Source organism: Prionailurus bengalensis, chromosome A2 (assembly GCF_016509475.1).
Source record: "Prionailurus bengalensis isolate Pbe53 chromosome A2, Fcat_Pben_1.1_paternal_pri, whole genome shotgun sequence".
Taxonomy (NCBI): domain Eukaryota; kingdom Metazoa; phylum Chordata; class Mammalia; order Carnivora; family Felidae; genus Prionailurus; species Prionailurus bengalensis.
The window spans coordinates 156545278-156561563 of NC_057348.1; positions in this window are offsets into that span (position 1 = coordinate 156545278).

Sequence of the window (16286 nt, forward strand, 5' to 3'; positions counted from 1 at the left end):
GAACACAGTGCCCTATCAATTTCTGGACACAGAATCCAAAGCCTATTACTTACATTTGCAAATGGAGAAAGTATTTAGTAAGTGGTAAATTAAGCAATATATTAAAGAGTAAGTTCCCATGATCAGCTGTTGACTAGCAGTGATGAGTAGGAGACAGGGAGGGTGTCCTTTCCCCGCAGAAAGGATCGAACGTGATCTCTAACGCTACCACAGGACCAGTCAGAGGTTCAGCCCTCAATACTCCATCTCTCATTGAGAGACAGGGGGGTTGGGCTTCAATGTCTCTCATTGAAAGACAGGGGGGTTTCTCCTCCACGACAACCTTCCTGATTGTGATCTCTCCCTATGCACTCCCATATTGACATGGCTCATACTCTGCGGGTGTTATAAATGCCTGAGCAAGAATGAGAAATTCAACCCATGGGCCTATTATGGTTTATTCACCATCACTGCCACCTGAAGGGCAACATATTCCTTACCTGACAGGTGTCTGTGACATAGCATCCTGCAGTTCCACAGTCTAAAACATTTGAAGTCCTGCAATCAGGGATGAAAACGTTGATTCAGAGGTGACTCTGAAGTCAGGAACACTCCATTCAGTGCAGTGTCCTTCACAAACAGGCCTCCAGCACAGCCCCCATTACTACAACTTCCTCCAAACCCCTCTTGCCTTCCTCCTACCAACCCCTCTCCAGCCTACTGGACATCTCACCTCAGACTTTTCCCTTCTTGTTCAAGATCTTGCCTCCCCGCTCAGCTTGGATAACTTGGTACCCTCCCCTTTGTCCATGATAGACTACCATCTCCCTCATGTTGCTTCCAGACTCTGAGCCACCATTCCTCCCCAAGTCCAACTCAGCCATCTGGCCCACAGCTCAGGACAGGCCCTCCGGAGTATGTTTTAGGACCTGATGTACTTATTGAATAATATTACATCTCAAGTTCTTATTTGTCAAAACTGATTGTTTAACACAGGCAAAACTGACATAGGTAAGGTTCAACTTGAACATAGAACTAGCTTTCCTCTGCATCAGGGTCTGCTGCAGAGCAGATTTTCCTCAGTGCAGCCTCTGCGATACCCCTTGGAGCATCCCGCTCCCGCCCTTGCTACAGAATACATCTTTTCTCAGGCCTAGGGGTCTCACATCCTCCTGGTTTCTCCAATCAGAAGACAATGCAGTGTCCCATCAAAACAGGCCAATGGCAGCTTTAACCTTCACAAAGTTGGCTGGCCAAGGCTTTGGTTGGCTATGCAGCACATGCTTTGGACTGGGCCACACATTACCTGTACTCAATCGTCTGGACTCTCTGGTATGTTCTCAGTTTCCCTCACACATTTATGGTAAAGATTCTCTCTGGTAAGAGATCCTGTTCATCCCTATCCAAATATCCAAATTCGTCGTGCTGTAGGTTTTGCTGTTCAGATTTCTGTTACAGTGTCACCTAGTAGAGAGCTCACCTGTCTCTGTATAATAATCCCCCAGAGACATGAAACCTGTTTGAAATCCCCCCTGCCTTGTTATGCATCTTACTGTCTCTCCAAATCAACCCTCTCAGTTCTTCTGACTGAATTATTCCTATGCTATTTGACTTTTTAAATATTTGTTTGTTTGTTTGTTTTTGAGGAAGGGTGAGAGAGAGGCAGGGAGAGAGGGAGACAAGGGAATCCCAAGCAAGTGCCACACTGTCAGCACAGAGACTGACATGGGGCTTGAACTCATGAACCATGAGATTATGACCTGAGCTGAAATCAAGAGTGGGATGCTTAATCGACTGAGCCACCCAGGTGCCCCATGCTTTTTGACTTTTGAAACAATTTTCCCACCCTGGAAATAACTCTTTCTTTAACAACTTGGAATTCAGAGGGATTAGCATACCATCACCATGATTGTTTGTACCAGTGGTTTTGGTCACCAGTGTCATGGGACATGCCGAGCTTCTGGAGGGAATGAAAGCGCAGGGGTGAGGAATGGGACAGAGGGGCAAGCAGAGAAAGTCACTGAATATCGCCTATGGTTCACAGGCTTTTGCAAGGGCAGGTGACAGAGGGAGGGCACAGAGTAAACAGCACACTGGGGCCAGACCGGCTGGCAGCAAGAACTAAAGGCTCAAAAAGAAGACAGAGATGCATCAAGAAGGAACCTAGACAGAGCTTCCCTTGAACCCGGATCTCTTAGGGTGGGGCAGAAGGAGTGGGGTTGGAAGAAGACCCCTAGGTCTTCCCCAAGAGGGAGAACAGAATGAGGCCAAGGCAGGGAGTGGGGTCCTGTCATGGGATTCATTGCTGCACTGAAATCAGCAATAGCCCAGTGTGCAAGAGGACACAGGAAACTCAAATCATTCATTCATGCACTCATTCACTCAGAAAAATATGATTGACAGTGTCAGATACTGTTGGTGTTCAAGGGATATGGTGGTGAACAAAATAGTTCCAGGCCTTACAGTCAAGTTGAAAAAAACAGACAATAAATAAGTTTTAAATGACAACCCGTGACAAATGCTGTGATGGCAATGAAAGGAGCATGAAAGAGGCTGAGGGAAAGGTAGGGGACTTACCAGTGGTAGGTCTCATCCTGCCACCCAGGTCCAGACGCAAAATTCGGCAGTGTTGGGTGGCACACAGGGGACAACAAGGCAAGTGAAATGGGTTGAATGGAGCCAAGAGGTCCCCCGCAAACTCTCTGTAGGCACAGTTTCCAAACCTAGGATCTCTGGGGCAGTCTGAAGTAAATGAAGATAACACAACACCAGGACGGAAACGCTCCACCTTACCTGGGACCCTTTCTCCATATCCCCTTCCTCCTGCTCTTTAGGCACTACTGGTGTTAGATCTGAAACCAAAAGGCACTGGGAAAGGTGGAAGCCTCCAGCTCTTCTCACACACACTGATGGTGTGCTCCTGCAGGGTTGAATAGGAGCAAGATAGTGGTTCCCAAGGAGCAGCTGTCTCCGCTGGACACTTGGGCACATCCCAGCATCATACTCAGTTTGGGAAACGTGAGCTCGAGGGAAAAGGCAGGCTACTGTGAGTCCACAGGGGTCTCCTGGGGAACCCTGACTATTCTCTCACTCTCTCCTATCTCCTGTGGGCATAGAGCTCAGTGTGCCCCAATAGTCCTAGGATCTGGGCTCTGTTGTGGGGGGGGGGGGTGAGGAGAAGAGAGAGTGAGGACAAGGAGCTGGGCACCAGATGTTTTAGACACAGGCAGTAGAGGAGCAAAAACAGTGGGCTAAGAGATCTCCCTGTCTCTGGTCACCCTGGAGGGAAAAACAGGGTCCAAAACAGAGAAATGCTGAAGTAGTAAAAACATTTCTTTTAAAAAATAGGAATCACCAGGACCCGAGCATCAAGATATTGAGTGGGGTTCACTCTCCTGCTTAAGAATAATCTTCAGAGCATCTTCTCTCAGGGCCTCAGTTTGCCCACATATAACAGGGGACTCAAAATCTAAATGTACATTCCTGAGCGGGAGGGGGACCCACTGATGAAGGAATCATGGCCATGGTCACTACAGAAAGATATTAACTGAAACCAAAATGAAACACTGAGGACCTGTTTACAGTTATGAAATAGTAATTATACATATGCACGCACACATAGTTTTTATAATTTTGTATATTACATAAATTTATGAAGAAATGAAAAACTATGGCAAAGAAACACTAATAGAGTTATGATTCCATTGTCGTCAATACCAAAGCCAAAGGTATTTTATATCTCTTTATCAGCAAGACCAGCTTCCCTGGCTTTTCCACTCAGTCAAGGACATGCATCACCTCCAGTGCCTAAGGACTCAGGAAATTACATAGTCCTTCTTCCTTGTCCCTTGCCTCTCTCATAGCAATAACACCTTTACCACGTGCTTCCCACAGGCATTGTCTCATTTGATTCTTTAAACAACCCTGTGAATAGCTGTTTCTGAGGTTTTCATTTCTCTGCTGATGGTACAGAGGAAGCCCTTACTCTAGGACACACACCTACTTCGTGGTACCTGGGTTTGAACCCCAAACTGCAAAGAACAGATGATCTTTGATTTGTTTACTTTAGACTTTTGTAGTACATGACCTTATGCACATTCTATGCTGGCATACCTAATTCACCTTTCACACTGCTGAATTCATATATTTGCTCATCTATGAACACTTCAAGTATCACATATGGCATCCCCTGCCACCTAAATATTCAGTTTTGTCTGTGCTATTATTTAAGTATCTTAATGAAAAATAATAAAAAGTGAAAATTGAAAATGAAAAGTAATGATGCCTGTGTTTTTTTTTAAGTATAAGTCTCAGGGGCACCTGGGTGTCTCCGTCAGTTGAGTGTCTGACTCTTGATTTCAGCTCAGGTCATGATCTCACTGTTCATGGGATAAAGCCCTACATCAGATTCCACGCTGGTAGCATGGAGCCTGCTTGTATTCTCTTTCTCTCCCTCTCTTTCTGCCCCTCCCCACTCATATTCACACTCTCTTTCTCTCTGAAAATAAATAAACTTAAGAAAAAAAGTGTAAGTCTCATAAATGTAATCAAACAAAACAAAGTTGGTTATCATTAGGCATGGTAAGAATGGGGCATCTTTTAGCTTCAATCCACAGTTCACTGAACCTAAGTTGGTTGATTGTATGCTCAAATAAGAGAAAAGAACAAAATTAAATAATATTTTTGAAATCTTGGGATGCATTACCTGAACAGGGATAAATCAGCTAGAAATAGCTTGAGAGCAGAGAGTATCTTTTGGGTGGATTCATCAATAGAGGTAGAAAGGGAGAAAGACATCACACTAAAGATGTGCTGAGATGAACACAGGAAAAGCCAAAACTGTGAGTTTTATTGGAGATATATACTGTGGGGGGCGGGAGGGGTATGCCTGGGTGCCTCAGTCAGTTAAGCATCTGACTCTTGATTTAGGTTCAGGTCATGATCCCAGGATTGTGGGATCAGGCCCTGTGTGGAGCTCTGCACTGAGTTTGGAGGCTGCTTAAGAGTCTTTCTCTCCCTCTGCCCCTCTCCACTCCCACCCTCTCGTGCGCATGCTCTAAAAAAATAAATAAAATAAAATCATACTGTATGTGTATATGTTTTTAAATCTGGAATCAAAGGACACATTAAGTAAAAAAAGGATCTCCTAGAACCTTGGTAAAGAGTAGCCAGGTGCTTTTCTTCCTTTAATAAAGAGTTATCAAACGTCAACCATGTACCAGGTGCTATTTTAGGTACCGAACACAGAGCAGTGAACAAGACAAATTCTTCCCTGCATGGAGCTAACAATATAATGAAGGTCACAGGTAATAAGTAACCAAATATATAACAAATTTAAAGTAATGATAAGAGGTGAAAAGAAAATAAAACCAAATAAGGGGAAAGAGTGATGTAGGTTGTCAGGGAGAAGAAAACTCAACAGAGAGCTGAATGAGGGATAGTGTCAGTCTTGGGAAGATGGCAGATGAGAGTGGTTGGAATCACAAAAGCTTTAACCACTGAATTCTGAGGCAAGTCTAATTGGATTCAATGGCTAAGCTAAGCTTACTCTTTGTCCCCAGATCTCTTCATATTCAGCTAAAGTTCTTCTGTCATCAGAGCAGTTTATTAACTTCTATTATTTGAATTAACTGCTATGCAGATGGAGCCCAACAATAAGAAACACTGTGGCCCAGGTTGCAGCTTTTGAAAAGAATGTCCCACATACTTCTTACCTTTCCAGGGGTTAGAAATCAGGAGCATAACTAAGGAGAAGCAGGAGAGTACACTTCCCCAAACCCACGCAACAAAAGGGGAATCTAATAACATTTTTTTAATTTTTTTTAACGTTTATTTATTTTTGAGACAGAGAGAGACAGTGTGAATGGGGGTAGGGTCAGAGAGAGGGAGACACAGAATCGGAAGCAGGCTCCAAGCTGTCAGCACAGAGCCCGACACGGGGCTCGAACTCGTGAACCACGAGATCATGACCTAGGCCAAAGTCGGACACTTAACCGACTGAGCCACCCAGGCACCCCTCTAATAACATTTTTAAGAAGGAAATGTGTAGACATGATGCTGTTAAGGCCATGATGTTAAGAGGACATACAGTGCAGGAAGCGAAGGCAAGATCATGATATATGCCCATGGGAAGGCTTCTCTATGCTTGCTACACCCCAACCAGACTGTAGACCACCCTCAACCCCACCCTAAGAATTGGGGATAACCACTGAGAAGTCATTTATGGATGTCCTCCTCCATTTCATCAGAAGAACAGAGTAGGTTTTCTTTTTCTTTCTTTCTTTTTTTTTAAGTAAACTCTACACCCAACATGAAGCCTGAACTGATGACCCTGAGAACAAGAGGCACATACCCTACCCACTAAGCCAGTCAGGTGTTCTCCAGTGTAGCTTTTCAATCCTGGTATTTAACAGCTACTAGAGACTTAACATTTTCTCTTTCTCCAACTTTCCTCAAATTCTTCCTCGTTGATACAGTTCTCTTATTCCAGATCTCTTTGGACTTTCTTGGCAGAATCAAAGAGGAACTTCCAATTTTTCCATTATTAAGTTTTACATATATCCAGAAGATACAGAACGGTTGCACCTAGATATCACATTCTATACACATACAATGACATGGCTTTGGATTGCAGGTAATAATACACTCACTGATTTTTCACTAGGAATCCTACATTGGGGTGTACTGTTGATAATCAGAATTCCCTGCCAGGCTTCCCATGCTCCTTGCCTTTTCTTCTTCATTCTCCATCCTCTTTTCCTTTTTCTATTTTGTTTCTCTTCTCTCGGTCCCCTCTTCATCCTTTTTGCTCTTTTAACTCCCCATCACCTGATATAGATCTTCCCATCCAAAGATCTGTTTTACAGAATATGTTCCCCATTTATCTGTAAGGCAAATATCCCAAGCTTGGTGAACTTCTATTTGCATAGTGAATTTACACAAGAATTTTTTGGGAAAAAATATACAGTACATCTATCTCAAAGACTGATCCCAGGATAAAGTCCCATGTACAAGTCTCTAAGCTCTGAAAGAAAGGATATGAAGGTAGAATTTAAAGGAAATATGACAAGGGTGCCTGACTGGCTCAGTCAGAGGAGCATGAGACTCTTGATCTTGGGGGTTGTGAATTGGGGGCCCACTTTGGGGGTAGAGATTACTTAAACAAATAATTTTTAAAAAATAAAGGAGGTATGACAGTCATGTTTCTGTGAGATATCTGTTGCTCTCTTTTTCTAGACTTCTCATCCTTTTCCCCAATCTGTGGGGAAAGTAAGTTTATTCTGTGATGGAGTTGCAAATACCTGGTTAAGTTCATGTTAAATATGGTGACAGGCACCACCAACAAAACTTTAATGTTCAAATGATAAAGTGTAGCAAAAATGGAGAAGGGTTTTGAATTTCCAAATCACTTATAAGCAGTTTTATAACATATTTGTATTTAGAAGCTGTCAGTGACCCTTCTGAGACCAAGGGAATAGTGGTAGAGACAGATTGAGGTAAGGTGGAGACACTGGGGGTTTGGAGACTGTGTTTAAAGGAACTGGATTTAGAAAGTCATCACAAAGAACACCGAAAGAACTGAGTGAAGTGGATGTACTGTGCTAATCATCCTGTAAGAAAAACACCAAACCCGGAATGGTAGAAGAAATGGAGAAAACCCACCAGAGAGATTCTGGTGGTGGTGACTCAGATAGGGTACTTGGAAAACAGAACATATATAACTGCTCAGAGTGCCCAGAATCTGATGAGACACTGCTCAAAAGTCTGAGGAAACATCTCAGGGCAGAGCTCATGGATGTATTTGCAGCTCTGGCGGGAAACACTTTTTTTCTCATTAATTTCGGAGGAGGTGACGGCTGGGCAAAGAGTGAAAGCAATAGAGAGAATACATGAACAGGTAAAGCAACTCTTCTGAGTGTGAGGGTGAGATGTCCTAACCAGAAAAATGAATGACCCCAGAGCTGCTAAAGGGAGAATGAAATCGGGAGAGTCCACCAGGGACTGTCTACCTCTGCAAGCTTGTACTTAGTAAACAGGAGGCACCTGTAATTTATCCCACCTGTATGTAAACTCTTCCTATATTTTCCTTCTGCTGTTTTCCCTGTGAGCAGATTTTGAGTTTGTTGCACTTCCTGGGGGTTGGTAGATGGTTGGATAACCTGTAGAGAAGAGAAATGGAGAATTGCAGGACATTGTTTTAGGAAAAGAAAATCGCCCTTCTGATGTCTTTCCCCTTTCTATTGTATAGGCAATAGAAAATATCCCAAGCCAATAGGGTGAAAAATTTGCCTGGAAGAGAATCTTGGATTTAGGGCTATTTGGGTATGGTTTGGTCAATCTCTGGCCTCCTTTGAGGGGAATACTTGGTAGTCAGGTGAACGTCATGGTAATGCTACCTCAGGAATTTCAGAGAGCCGGGGATGGTGGAGATAGGCGCATGAATGGGTGCAGTTTTTATGCTCTGATTCTCATGGTGCTAATTACTCTACATTCTGGAGGATTTAGAGCCTAAAGAAGTAACTGGAAGTAATGATCTTCTCTGAGATGGAACATACCTTTTTATATTCCCCCCTTCTGAAATAATAGTCTCGCCCAATGACCACTCTTCCATCTGTGCATCTGTGTGTGTGTACACACACACACACACACACACACTCACACACACACGATACTAACTTCCCCTTTGGACCCTAAATCTTTCACCTACAATGGTTGGTTTGACCCCAAGTAACACAGAAGCATTACCATCTCAAAACTGATTTAGGTTCCATATTAGCCCCTGATCAAATTCACAAACCTCACAGTGGCAGAAGCTCTGTTATACCTGCCTCTTTAACACCCCCTGATTCAATAACATCCCTCACCCATGCTCCCATTCCACACACCAGCAGAATCTTTCTTGTTATTCAAGAAAATTAGTTACCCTTTGTATCCTGACAGCCTCTCTCTCCTTGGACCTGCTACTTAGTCATTTGCTCCCCCCAGGAATGCTGCACCCCGTCTTCCCACACCTCACATCCGACCACACATAAAACAACTCACCAGTCTCTCTCCATTATCATAAAATCCTAACTGCTAATATCATTTCATTTTGATCTTCCATTTAGCATTTAGGACTTAGATTCCACAGGAATCAAGCCCACTTTATTTTTTTTTAAGGAGTTCATTTTTTTTTCAGTGTTTCAGAAACTATTTATTAGATTATCTTGATTGCACAATGTGATCCAATAACAGTTTGTTTTATCATCCACTTGGATTTCCTTTTTCCATTAGCTTCCATGACAGTAATTCTCAACTGATGTAACAATTATTGTTAAGACATTAGGACTATTGAAGTTTGATGTTAAAATAGAATCAAATTATGAAGGCAAATAGGCAAGACTTCTAATTCCCTTTCATTGTAAAGAACTTGATGTGTTTTGAAGATAAAAAGCTTAATCATCCAAAGTGATCTACATACAAATTTTCCTTTTCTTTCCTCTGTTTCTCTCCCACCATTTGAAATATTATCTTTGCTGAGGCCTACACATCATTCTTGCCTGATATAATTCTTGATAGGAATACAGACCACTCTCAAAGTCTCCATGAATACAAAAGTTAGGCAACTTAGGATCTGTACAAACCAAGTACTGATTATGAACTCTGAGGGCTAAAATGGTCTGAAATATGGAACTTTGTACTATTAGGTATTTATCCGAAGGATACAAAAATGCTGATTCAAAGGAGCACATGCACCCCAATGTTTATAGCAGCACTATCAACAATAGCCAAATGATGGAAAGAGCCCAAATGTCCATTGGCTGATGAATGGATAAAGAAGATGTGGTATATTTATATGATGGAATACTACTCGGTATGAAAAAGAATAAAATCTTGCCATTTGCAACAACATGGATGGAACTAGAGTGTATTATGCTAAGTGAAATAACTCAGAGAAAGACAGATATCATATGATTTCACTCATGTGGAATTTGAGAAACACAACACATGAACATAGGGGAAAGGAAGGAAAAATAAAATAAAAACAGAGATGGAGGCAAACCACAGGAGTTCTTTTTTTGTTTGTTTATTTAATTTATTTATTTTGAGAAAGAGAGATACAGAGAGCATGTGCGAGCAGGGGAGGGGCAGAGAGAAAAGGAAGAGAGAGAGAATCCCAAGCAGGCGCCACTCTCTCAGCATAGAGCCCAACACAGGGCTCAATCCCATGAACTGTGAGGTCATGACCTGAGCCAAAGTCAAGAGTTGGATGCTTAATTGACTGAGTCACCCAGCTGGCCAAGTCAAACTCACTTTAATATAGACTGGGAAGAAAGAAGAAAATGCAATTAGAAGGAAATTATAAATCGATGAGAATTAACAAAGGAGTTGGTATGCTGTTGTTCTTAGATCTCCAACATTACCCTGTAATGAGAATAAAGTGCTCATTAAACATTTACTCATCCCAAGCAATCCATAGAACCTCCTAAAGAGGCAGGCCTCAGCAGCTCTGCACTCTGCTCTCAGGGATCGGCCCCTGGTACCATTTCTAAAGGAGTGAAGCATCATTATCACCATATATTACAGCCTTGCAGCAAAATTGCTGTAGCACCCTTTCCCAAAAGGGTGCTAAACACTTATCACAGCAAAATTCTCTGTGTCTGGCTGTAGCTTCCTAGCAAATATTTGAACATTATGTAGGAAATACACTTAGAAATAAATGGGAAGTTCAGGAATTGAAGGCAATAGCAGCTTTAGTTCAGGATATTTAGGTTCAAACCATAAAAGTACAAGCTATGAATAAGAAGACCATGATTGTGAGCAAAATTCACAAATGTCTTATAAATATAAAGGGCCTGTTGATACTCTACCTCCCTAACACATCCACCCTCCTCATGTAGGAGTGGAAATAAAAAATTATCTGACAGTTACCTTTCCAGCCACCTATTTTCTCCTTGCACAGAGGAGCTATGTGTGAACCATTGCCTCCCACCTCCCTACCTCCTCTCTCACCACTTATAGAATTTAGGCATTTTTTGTCACACTCACATGTGAGTCTTTTACCCCAAGCTTCTGAGTTCTGATAGCACTTCTCTTCTCTATCCCCTTTCTATTTGTCTAAAACCACCAAAGTCAAGACCAAGATGTCTACGACTGATGGTAGTTAACATGTTAACAAGAAAAAGAAAATTTCTTTTAGAAATAACTTGTGCTTTTTCTGATACCAGAAGATAGAAGTAAATATGATGTTATACATCTTCCCAAAGAAAATGACAGTTACCGTTTTGGAAAATCATTGGTTTTAAAAAAAAATTTTTTTTAATGTTTATTTATTTTTGAGACAGAGAGAGAGAGACACACACAGCATGAGCAGGGAAGGGTTAGAGAGAGGGAGACACAGAATCTGAAGCAGGCTCCAGGCTCTGAGATGTCAGCACAGATCCCGACAAGGGGCTTGAACCCACAGACTGTGAGATCATGACCTGAGCCAAAGTTCGATGTTTAATCGACTGAGACACCCAGGTGCCCCAGGTGTTGATTCCAATTAGAAATGACAAAGAACCTGAGGACTTATCCCCTAGCCCCTTGGACATGTGCAGAAGATGCCTGCAGAGAACCAGGAAATTTCCCATCTCTGCCCTCATTATCTACTCTTTTCAAAGCATCAGCTTTCAACATGGAAAACTTTTTTCCTAGATTCAATGATTATTCTTCAGTTTTGTTTAATTACAAATGTCATATTAAAAATAGGGGTGCCTGGGTGGCTCAGTCAGTTAAGCATCCAACTTCAGTTCAGGTCATGATCTCACGGTTTGTGAGTTCAAGCCCCGCATCAGGCTCTGCACTGACAACTCAGAGCGTGGTGCCTGCTTCAGATTCTGTGTTTCCCTCTCTTTCTGCTCCTCCCCAACTCATGCTCTGTCTCTCTGTCTCTCAAAAATAAATAACCATTAAAAAAAACTTTTAAATAGAATATGCTTTCAGTTCAGTTCTAGGTTCACTTAGCAGCTGAGACAGTATGGGGAACTTCACCCCATTCTTCTCTAGGGAGGTGTGGTCTAAATTTTAAAAACACAATTTGTGCTGCTTGTTTATTATTGCTCATTCTTTGATAATTTATTATACATTCCTTTGCCATTTTAACTAGCCAGAGCAAAAACCATTTAAGGTTGGACTAGGTAAGCAACTCAGAAGATTATAGTGTAAAGAAGTGAAACTGAGGGGCGCCTGGATAGCTCAGTCAGTTAAGCTGTCAACTCTTTATTTCAGCTCAGGTCATGATCTCATGGTTCATGAGTTTGAGCCCCACATTGGGCTCTGTGCTCACAGCACGGAACCTGCTTCAGATCCTCTGTCTCCCTCTTTCTTCTCCTCCCCCCGCCCCAAAATAAATAAACGTTAAAAAAAAAGAACTGAAATCGAAACTACCACAGCCCCTACAGTTCACAGATTAAATTCCTCATCAACTCCCTCATCTTTCTTGCTTGCAGTCTCTAAATAAATGTATGCTTCTGTAGGGGCCACACCCTCAAGCTTCAGCCTTCCTCATAAACCCCTCTGTCCTTCTGCCCCACAGGTACCTGTTTAGAATAATAAATTGGGGTTCAAAAAAAAAGGTAGAAGAGGACAGGATCCGAATGGCCAGCTAACTGGCAGCAGGATTAGAATGGTAAATTCTATAGACTTGAATCTATAAGTTGAATATCCACCTTTCTGAATACTTAATGACAACAGAGGAAGCAAGTCATTGGAGGGGAGTTTAGGTAGAAGTAAACAGAGTTGCGATCAAGAGAGGCCAAGATGTTTAATGGATTATTGACGCAGACATAGAAGTTACCTGGAATGACGGACGACATAAGCGAGGGTGAAAGAGATAATTCTCAGCTGGACGCCAAAGTCTTCAATGAGTGAAGGGGACTTTTCAGGAGAGCGATCGGTTACAGGGAAAAGGAGTAGTAGAGCAGGAGATAATCAGTGATATCAGCCCCAAAATAGCAGAGATAACTGAGGTCTAAAAGACTTCATTCAGACATCATCTTTTCCAAAAAGCCTACCTGGACTCTTCTCCCATCAATTGCTATTAGATGAATACTGGAGTATTTCTGTGGCACTCTGCAAATTTCTATCGTATCACATACTAAGTGTATCTATTAGTTTACATGTCTTTTAGACTATGAGCTTTCCTGGTGCCTGATGGCACAGAAGGGGCCAACTATAAATTTGTTAAACTGAACTCTTCTGTAATATTCAACTGCCTCCATCCAGGGTGATTTATTTGTATTGTTTTCTCATCATCCTAGACTATTCCAAATGTTCAAACAAAGCAGAATTAATAGAGATGTTGGATTTAGCATTATAGGCTGCTTATCACTGTATATGTTAAAAAGAAAGCATGAATGTTGAAGTCAGATAGCCTTAAGCGAGTTCAAATTCTGACTTTAACATTTATTACTTTGAAATTGTACTCCTTATTTTGTACAATTGAAGGCAATAAATATTCACAAAGAAGTTGTATAAGTTAAAAGTAATATGCACTGGGGTGCCTGGATGGCTCAGTCAGTTAAGCATCTGACTCTTGGTTTCAGCTTAGGTCATTATCTCACAGTTCATTGGTTCAAGCCCCGTGTCGAATCCCATGGGATTCTCTCTCTCCCTCTGTCTCTGCCTCTCACCTGCATGCTTTCTCTCTCTCTTTCTCAAAATAAAATAAACATTAAAAAAGTGATATGCACTGTAATATGTATACAATTGCCTAACAAGATTCATATTAGAATTCTCTGTCTCTCTATCTCACACACACACCTTCTTTCTCTCTCACATACATACACATGCACACACTCTTCTCCCACCCTTGAATTTGGGCATGATAATATGACTAGCTTTGGCCAGTCACATATGAATAGAAACGTCATGAGTCAATTGTAGCAGAAGCATTTGAAAGACTCCATGTCTGCTCTTCCCCACATTGACTACAGAGGCATGTAACTGGATGGAGATGCACATTAAAGGTGCCTAAAATGTTGAGCCACGGCCAGAGAGAAGATAGCTGCCCTGGGCTTACAGTGAACTTTACACAGGTGAGAAACTTTTGGTATGTTTTCCCACTTGCATTTTTATGATGTTTGTTATTACAGCATCACCTAGATTATATATCTCACGTATCTTCATACTTAGCCTTCTCATAAAGAAGATATACCTTTCTAAGCAGATAATTCTGTGTTACTACTTCAGGACAAATACCAGAGGACAGCTATCAGAAGCATCTGCTGTAGATGGACATGGTGTTAACTGTATCTCTAAATATACTCTTATTTTTTCAAACCCTCCAGAGATGCTAATAGAAACAGAAAAAAAAACCAGATATGAGACACACAGCTAAGGCAGTGTTGAGAGGAAAATTTTTATAACATTAAAAATGAATATGTTAGGTAAGAGGAAAAGTCTTAAATCGAAAATCTAAGCTCCCAATTCAATAACACAGAAAAGAAAAAAAGTAAAATAAACTGAAAGCAAAAGAAGGAAGAAAATAATAACCTAAGAACAGAAATTGATAAAATTGAAAGCAGAAAAACAACACGGAAAAAAACCCAATGAAACAAAGGTCTAGTTCTTTGAAAAACATCAGTAAAACTGGCAGACTTCTAACAATACAGATAAGAGAGAGAAAAAGAGAAGATATAAACTACCAACATTAGGAATGAAAGAAGAGATATTACTATAGACACTGAAAACATAAAAGGATAATAAGAAAGTACTAGGAACAACTCTGCACGCATAAATTTTACAGCTTATAAAAAAGAAACCACTTCCTCAAAAGACACAAACTAGCACAAGCCATCCCATACAAAAAGGTATTTTGAATACCCCATTACTATCAAGAAAGGTAAAATCATAATTTTAAAACTCTCTAAAAAGAAATCTTCAGGCCAAGATACTTTAACTGGATAATTCTACCAAATATTTAGAGAAGAATTAATGTCAGTTCTACATAACCTCTTCCTTTCTATCTGGAAAGGGAATTTGTCTTAATGCATTCTATGAAGCTAATATTACCCTAATACCACAACCAGATAAAGATAATGCAAAAAAGGAAACTACACACTAATATGTCTTTGAATATACACACAGAAATCCTTAATAAATATTAACAAACAATTCAGCAATATGTAAAAAGAATTATCACCATAACCAAGTGAGGATTATTCCAGTGATACCAAGGAGATTCAGTATTCAAAAATCAATGTAGCCCATCACAAGCAAAAGATGAAAAATCACATTGTCATACCAAACAGTGTAGAAAAAAACATCTGACCAATTCAACATTCATTTATAATTTTTAAAAAAACTGTCAGAAAAATAGAAATAGAATAAAACTACCCCAACTTGATAAAGAGAAGCCACAGAAAAATCCTACAGCTAACATTATATTTACTGGCGAAAGTCTGAATGCTTTGTCCCTAAGGTTGGGAACAAGGCAAGGATGTCTGCTCTCATCATCACTTATTCAACATTAGAAGTTATAAACCAATATAAAAAGGCAATAAAAGTCATGTATATCAGGAAGGAATCAATGAAATTGTGCATGTATAATTTCTTTAAAAAGTAAAATATATAGGTGTAAACCTAACAAGATAAGATATTTACAGGACTTGTATGCTGAAAACTACACAACACTGATGAAAATAATCAGATCTAAAAAAACAGAAAGACATGCCGTAGTCATGGTGGAAAGTCTCAACACAGCAAAGATGTCAATTCTTTCTAAATTGATATACAGATTTAACACAAATCCTGTCAAATTTCCAGCAACTCTTTTCTCTTTTTATAGATATCAACAATATTATTCTAAAATTTACATGGGAAAGCAAAGGAATTAGAATAGCTCAAACAATTTTGGGTGGATCTACCCAATTTCAGCTCAAACAATGGATCTACCCAATTTCAAGACTTATTTCAACACTATGTAGTATTAAAAAAAAGCCTATGTGATATTGGCATTGTGGTAGACACACAGATCAGTAAAACAGAACCCAGAAGCCAGAAATAAATCCATGCAAATATGCCCACCTGATGTTTTACAAAGATACAAAGTGATTTCATGAAGAAAAGAGAGCTTTTTCAAGTATCTGGTGTTGGAGCAAGCAATTGGACAGCCACAAACAAACAAACACAAGTAACCATGACTTAAGTCTCACACCTTATACAAAAATTCATTCAAAATGTATCATAGACTTAAATGTAAAACATGAAACCATAAAATATATTTTTAAAAAGCAGAGGAGATAATCTTTAAGAGCTAGGGCTAGGCAAAAAGAGCCCTTAAACTT